Source organism: Octopus bimaculoides, chromosome 25, assembly GCF_001194135.2.
Source record: "Octopus bimaculoides isolate UCB-OBI-ISO-001 chromosome 25, ASM119413v2, whole genome shotgun sequence".
Taxonomy (NCBI): domain Eukaryota; kingdom Metazoa; phylum Mollusca; class Cephalopoda; order Octopoda; family Octopodidae; genus Octopus; species Octopus bimaculoides.
Window position 1 is genome coordinate 12,602,642 of NC_069005.1, and position 8,836 is coordinate 12,611,477.

Genomic DNA, 8,836 nt, shown 5'->3' on the forward strand with positions numbered 1-8,836 from the left:
TATATATATATATATATATATATATGTATGTATGTATTTGTACATACATTTATAATACGCGCGTGTGTGTATGTATAATCATCCAATCATTAATTGAATGAATACTCATACATAGTATACTCTACCTTGAAGTAGGAGGGAAGTATGTATTTCAATTGTACACGGAAAACGTTTACTGTGATTTCATCTTTCGGTTTAGGCTCCTTTGTCAGACTAATGCCATTGTCAACATTTTCTTGGAAACGGAATGTAGTGTCACGTCCCGCGTGATGCACGACATGCATTGAGCACTTGTATAATTTTCAAGATCTGACCTTCTTTATGTCTGTTTGTCTTTGTTTGTCCCCTCTATGTAATGCCTTCATGGCAAAATTTATGAAATAATGGAATAAAGATCTGACCACGCCCCGATTCTACAAGAAAGCGAAAAAGAAAGAGAGAGCGGGGTGATGGAGAGAGAGAGAGAGAGAGATAAGGAGCGAGAGAGAGATAAGGAGAGAGAGAGATAAAAAGAGAGAGATATAAAGAGAGATAGAGAGAAAGAGAGAGATAGGAGTGATAGACAAACAAACAAAGCGAAAGAGAATGGCAATACTCGTCCTAGTAATGAAATGGCATGATATTTACGGATGGCTAAACGATAAAAAGAAGAGTTGAATTTTTGAAATCATAGCGCCAAGAGCCGAAGAGAAGAGGTTGAAGCAACACAGTGTAACGACTCCTCAAATTTAACATTCGTATACATTCAAAATAAGGGGGCGAGATGGCAGAATCGTTAGCACGCCGGACAAAAATATTCGACATCATTTCGTCCGTCTTTACATTCTGAGTTCAAATTCCGCCCAGGTCGATTTCGCCTTTCATCCTGTCTGGGTCAATAAAATAAATACCAGGTTAATACTGGAGTCGATTTAATCGACTTGCCCCGTCACCCGAATCTGCTGACCGTGTTTCAAAATTTCAAAGCACTATATATTCATACACACATATATAAAACACACACACACGCCCAGAAACTCAAACACGTGCGCGCGAGCACACACACACACACACACACACACACACACACACACACACATACACACAAAGGTAGATAGAAACGAGAAGATATAGCGAGAGAAAGAGATTATGTACAATGCGTGTATTATATTATATCATGCACATAATGTGATATAAATATACACAAAGATATAAAATAAATGAATTTATCTAAATCACGGCCATTACTTTCCACGTATATTAAAATCCGCCATTGAAATATCTCACTGATCTGCTGATATAACTAATAGCAAAATAGGGAAATTATCACTTAATTGTCCAATACGATTTAATTTTATTCATTTTATTTTGTTTTACTTATGTATAGTGTTAGCGTTAATTTGAGAGTCATGTAGTCTCGGGTTAATTTGGATTATATATTCATTTCTCTATGCAAATATTGATATATCTACACAGACAAATACACCATGTTTGCGTGTGAGTGTGTGTGTGTGTGTGTGTGTGTGTGTGTGTTGTGTTTGTGTGTGTTTCTTTCAGCGTGTGCGTGTATGTTACTACGATTCCTAACAGTTATCTATGTTTACGAAACTTCCAGCAAAGTGGGAGTAACTCAACATGTTTATATTTACACTAAATTTCTCTAATACATTCCCAGTGTTATTCTTTTACTCGATCGATAATAGCAATGCACCCCGGCGTTGCCCGGGTATTATGACCTACAATCACATTGTATTATTTGTTCCTTTTTTTATGGGCAGAATCGGCACATGAGGAGTTTGAAGCAAAGAACTCTTCTTTATAAACATGGTTTTGGTCATTTCCTGATGAACAATGCTGCAGTTTCGGTCTATCAAATTTAGTCACATCAAATTTAGACTATTGCAGAAAACATTGTCCAAGGTATCATGTAGAGGGGCTAAACATGGAATGATGTGGTTGGGAAGCAAACTTCTCAATCATGCAGTCATTTTTGTACCTAATACGTGCGTGTGTGTGTGTGTGTGTGTGTGTGTGTGTGTGTGTGTGTGTGTACATGTGTGAGTGTGTGTGGAAGTGTGTGTGGAAGTGTGTGTGGAAGTGTGTGTGAAATTGTGTGTGTGTGTTTACATTTATTGTTAAATCGATTATTGTGTATCACTATGTCTCAAAGTTAGCAGTTCATCAAGTAGAGGTTTATAAAACAGATGCCTGATTGAAATATGTACTGAGGTCAGTGTAATCAATTAAATTTTTGAAGGCGATAACCAATCATGGTGACATTCGAATGACTAAACCCAGTAAAATGATACAGTTCTATATTTAAGAGATGAGGAATTATAGCGTAGTGGTTAAGAGCACGGGTTACTAACCCCAAGATTCCGAGTTCGATTCCAGGCAGTGATCTGAATAATAATAATAATAATAATAATAATAACAACAACAACATCGAAAAATACCATAGAAATGGGAACCCAGGTTCGAAATTTCCCCAAGACACCTGATGAAGGCTTGAGGGTATATCAGCCGAAAAGTTGTGTTAAGAATAAACAAGATGAGGACAAATATCCGTCCAATGTAAATAATGTAAAATGCTGTAAATAATGTACAGTAAAATTATGTTTAAAGACTTAATGGCTCCAAATTTAAGGTAATGGATTACTTATCATACGATAATGAGTTGAAAACTTCGTGTTGAACTTACACTCCATACAATAACACTATATGTACATCTTAGTCTACTTGACTTCCAGCAATTAACAATTGTAATGTGAATTTGAATGGTTAGCAGTAAGTAAGATGTCCAGATTTCTTTAAAACTTATTGTGCAAAATATTCTGAGAAAAAGTATTTTTTCAACACAAAACACACTCACACACACACACACACACACACACACACACACACACACACACACACACACACACAGGTGTTTCTGTCGTAACTAAAGTTACTACAAATAGCAGCTAAATCTCTCTTAAAACACACCTTTTCATCAAAAGAAAGACGTAGATTTACAGTATTTCATGAAGAAAAAAACTATGCAATGGGTTTGCTAAATCAGAGGCAGCTCTGGACTAAACAAAACACAGACAAACAAACTACACATTAAAATAAACAAAACACAGACAAACATACTACACATTAAAATAAACAAAGCAGAGACCAACATACTACACATTAAAAAAATCAAAACACAGACAAACATAATACACATTAAAATAAATGTATCGACTCCAGAATTTTTTATGATTTTTCAACCAGCGTGTGAAGTTAAACCTAGAAGGTCTCTCTACATGCTAGGAATAACAGCCAAATTTTATATATTATTTTATAACACCCTCGCTGTAGTTTTGGGTTATTTTTCATTTTTTTTTTTCTAAAAATCTTTTGATTTCTTTCAATCATGGCCAAATAACAACCAAATCTTACAAATTTCATGTAAACAAAAACGGAAATTGTGGTTGTGAAGAAAAAAATAATATTTTCCAGAATTCCAATTTTTAAGTAAATCAAAATATATATCAATCGAAAAACGGTGTCAAAATATCTGTATCTCGTGTGTTTCAATTAATATCCTCGTTAGTAGAATAATTTTAATCTTTGAGAATGAAAATAAATCAACCTTAACATTAATAATAGAATAACACAAGACTCTTTACTATTCAATGTACATATTGTCTGAATTCTAACAAAAGGGAAACAAAGACAATAAGAAATACGTTTTAATGGCTAGACCAGTGGTTTTCAACCAGAGTTCATGTGGCCCCTGAGTGCCCAAACAAGATTTTGGGGGTCCACACAACAAATAGTAAATTGAGGATCCACGATAATAGTGGAGATACCTTCTAGTGGAGATACCTTCTAGTGGAGATACCTTCTAGGCTTAACTTCATGCGCTGGTTGAACACCTTGTAAAAAATTCTGGGTCGTTACATTCGATTAAAAATTCATCTGGTGCCCCAGCACGGCCTCAGTCTAATGACTGAAAGAAGTAAAAGATGAAAAAGCGAAAAAATAATCGTAAAATGGTGGGCTTTTGTCCACTTTCACACTTACGACGTCGAGGGTTCCAGTTGATCCGATCAACGGAACAGCCTGCTCGTGAAATTAAAGTGCAAGTGGCTGAATACTCCACAGATACGTGTACCCTTAACGTAGTTCTCGGGGATATTCAGTGTGACATAGTGTGACAAGGCTGACCCTTTGAATTACAGGCACAACAGAAACAGGAGTGAGAGAAGGTCGTGGTGAAAGAGTACAGCAGGGTTCGCCACCATCCCTTGCCGGAGCCTCGTGGAGCTTTTTAGTTGTTTTCGCTCAATAAACACACACAACGCCCGGTCTGGGAATCGAAACCGCGATCCTATGACCGCGAGTCCGCAGCCCTAACCACTGCGCCATTGCGCCTCTACCGATATACTTATAAATATATGTATATACACACACACAACGAGCGTGTGAACGACAGAGGCACGCATTGGCACATACACACAGACATATACATATACAGAATTGGATATGATATGCGAAGCCCTTACATGTGTCTCTGTGTGTGAGTATTTCTGGTGTAATAGTATAATACACACGTTCTATGTTATTATTATATAGATAGATAAATAGATAGATAGATAGATAGATAGAGAGAGAGAGAGAGAGAGAGAGGGAGAGACAGATAGATAGATAGATAGATAGATAGATAGATAGATAGATAGATAGATAGATAGATAAACAGACAGACATTCAGAAATGTTCGTTTCTGGAGTCATACAAATGTAAATATGTGCCTTTACCCAGTATCTCAGGTAATTTAATAAAGTAATTTAATAGTTACAATAGATCCATCGTCAGTACACACTACTATCGCTAATGTAACTCAGTAACAGTCTTTACATTCGATCTCTCTTCACTTAAGGCATTGAAGCACAATTTAATTATACAACAATAGCGAAACAAAGAGTTTTCTACACAAAGACCCGCCTCCGACATTTCCAATAGAACATCTTACGTTTTCTTTAGTGATGCATTATGATTACAAGTAGGCTTTTGTCCCGTTTCAAGATTAGAACCCACTTTCAAAGAGAGATTTAAGAATATTTGCCTTTTTATTTTACTGAAAGACTTTATGTTTATAGCTTCAAACTTCGGTGTGTTACTTATTCTCCTATTTTAACTGTTTTTTTCTTTTAATATCATTTGATAGTAGTTATTTTTTTTGGGTTATTAAAGTATATAGCTAGCTTTGCCAGCAGTAAGACATAACGTTATCTACACTATCTGTTTTAAAGGCATATTCGAATAGGATTAAATCACAATTGCACTTGATTATCGTGTATATATATATATATATATATATATATATATATATATATATGCATACATGTGTAAATAAATATATACATACAAACACCTAAATAAACATATATATACATATTTATATATATATATACATAATACATACACATATACATGTGTGTGTCTGCATGTTTATATGTGAATACACACACACATGGACATGAGTTAGGGCTTTTGAATCTGCCGTGTCTATCACTTATGAATGAGATAAAGTTAAGAGGAGCCACAGAATTGTTTAAAGAACGAAAAGTTTACGAGACTATAAGAAAAAAAAACGAATTTAAAATTCTATACAGACGTGGAATTGTGATAGATTCAATAAGATAGACGAGCGTAATAAAAGAACTTTTTGCAAGTCTGATTGACCGGAAGCTAATGGTGAACACGTCATCATAAAATAGGTTTACCGGCTAGTGGTTACTCAATGTACTGGTGTTTTTTATCGAGAAACAGAAATATGTAGTTAAATGTAGTTTTGAGAGGAAATCAATGACGTTCTATAGAAAGATTTCGCTTTGTATTGGGAAGATAATTTTAATATCCAAGGAAAAATCAGGCGTCAAAAGGCTTGTTCATTCCGTTCAAGCTACGCTGCTGTTAAAGATTTCTCACCGGTTTCTAACGTGAATATAACTTCCTTGACGCATTAATCGTCATACGTTTAATGGCTTTAGAAATATGAGTAGAATATCATAAAAGTTTATATACCAAAGGTTCAAGATGTCCCATTTCATTCCCAATGTTCTACTGGGAATATGCCTGTAATATGTATGCCTTGCAGGTAAAATATTTACCGCTGATCTCATTCTAAATCATACGCTGAAGCAAGTTTCTTGAAACATATTATTTCCCCCGAATTTGAAACCTTCTGAGAGTTGAAGTGCTACGCCACCGGGGTCCATATAAGATTTTGTTGAAATAAACTGGTTATATTTCTACAATACACAAAATACGTAAACATTTTTGTATGCAATTCCCAATAGTATTTAATCAATAGTATTTAATATAGGAGGTTTTAGTCATGGAAGGGCTATCAGGACCCTCCCCTCCATGAGTAAAATAGGAATTAAAGGGATCCATAGGCAAAATGTTTCAGAACCACTGTGCTACACAAAGGAATATCTAATAAGCTGAACAAGGACAAATGAAACAAGGCAATTTAATAGAATAAACCTCAGTTTGCCCAGGCAAATCAACATCATTGCAACTGTCGAACCAGTACTATTATATGACAGTGAAAGATGGACACTGTTAAAGAAATTATCAAACAGGCTAAATGGATGTTACACAAGGATGGTACGGATGGTCCTAAATGTGAAATGGCAGCAACATATGACAAATGAAAGACTTAAGAGATACCTCCTGAAAGTTAGCGAGAAAATCAAGTAAAGACAGCTGCGGCTACCTGGTCACTGCGGCCGGTAACCTGAACTGGAAGCCTCCATATTAGTCTGTGGAAACCACTTCATGGTGATGTAAGAAGATTCAAACGTCGTCACACTTACAGACGCTAAGTGTGATTTCAGACACTGGCCGGAATGTATCTAGGAGCTATAGTCACTGATGTAGGAACGAGAAGTGAAGAGGGCGGACTCTGTTGCTACAGCGCGGGTTGGAACCCGGCCATAATAATAATAATAATAATAATAATAATAATAATAATAATAATAATAATAATAATAATAAGATGGAGTGTGTGCTCTCAAAATGGGCTCCGATGTGGATGAGACGCAGAAAGCTTGTCAGGACAGAAAGCATAAGTTTTCTAATTGGTGAGATGATGAAGGCAATTCCACTTCAATCCAGCTATAAATACCTGGGAACACTTGAGGCAGTTGGAATTAAACACAACGACACGAAGGAAAAGACAAAAAGAGATTACCTGCGGCGAGTGACAAAAATATTGGCTTCATTGCTGAATGCCAGAAACATGATTTCGGCGATAAGCTCGCGCGCAGTAGATCGGTATGGCGCTAGAATCCTGAAGTGGACATAGGAGGAGCTAAGCGAGATGGACAGGAAGTCACGAAAGCTCCTAACGATGCACGAGGCCCATCACCCACGTGCAGACACTGATCGCCTATACATGAAGAGAACAACTGGAGGAAGAAGACTGATAAGGGTGGAATATTGTGTACGTATCGAACTCGAGAGCTTAATATGATATCTATCCCAAAGTAAGGAAACCTTGCTAGTGTCAGTTAGGAACGGAGCAGTATTGAAAGCGGAGAAAAAGGGAAAACGAAGAAATAAGTACAAAATAGGACACGAAGAATTACTACGCAACAAGGGACTACGCAATCAATTCCTTGTAGTCACAACAGAAGTTGCTGGAAAAAGTAGGTGAGATTGGCTGAAGAAAAGAACACTAAAAGAAAGAAACCGAGAGCACTATACTGGCAGCGCAAGACCAAGCTGTGGCCATGAACTGGTGGGTTAACCTTCGGAATGAACAAGTGTCTTCGCTGTGCCGCATCTTTTGGAGGTTGTTATATTTGGGGGTTCCCACGTCGTAGGGGAAGACCTCCCAAATGTTCTTGTACGTTGTCTATGGATCCATGAGTGAGGATAACTCAACGGAGAACATATATCGAATCAGTTGATGTTGAAGAAACCTGCATATTCTTATCCAGCTGGTGTAGCTAGAAGCAAGTTTCTACAGTAAGTATCGTACTCTTTGAAATTTACAAATAACGTAAACCCTACAAAATGAATCGTATTGTGAGATCAATACAAAAGGCGGTGAATAGGGAACGGTACATTCAAATTTTCAGTAAAACCTCTTTTTGAATGTCTGATGCGACAGCTTTTATATAAGTTAGAAGCTCTCTGTACTCGACTTTAAATATAAAATTAGAATGGAAGATTTCTCAGATAATGAAAGGCGGGCTTTTAGCAGTCGTCGAATACAAATACACGTATTGTTATTGTCACTTTCAAAACTGCGCGAAACATTGATTAACTGCTTGGAACTTAAGATCAACTAGGCTATTGTTGATAATAGCATACATACATTCATGCACACAGACCTCTCTCTCTCTCTCTCTCTCTCTCTCTCTCTCTCTCTCTTTTTTCTCTTCCTCTTTCTCACTCTTGCTCTCACTCTCTTTCTTTCTCTCCCTCTCTCTCGCCCTCTCTATCTCCACATACACAACGCACACATATACAGATATATGTATTACCTTTTTTCAATCTTTTCCCTCTGTTTTTCTCCTTCGTTCTCTCGCATTCTATTTCTCGTTTCACCTGTCTTTTTTCTACATCTCTATATGAAGCCATATAGTTTTTCTTCGCCGTAACTAATAGCAACATCGGTTGAAAAGATAAAGACTAAGATGTCTTACAGTGTACATGTATGCATGAGTGCGTTTGTGTGTGTGTGTGTGTGTGTGTGTGTGCATGCGTGTATGTGTGTTATGGGTTTGGTTTAGTAACAGAGAGAAACAGAGCTCAAAACATAAAGGAGAATGTGTGTGTGTGTGTGTGTGTGTGTGTGTGTGTGTGT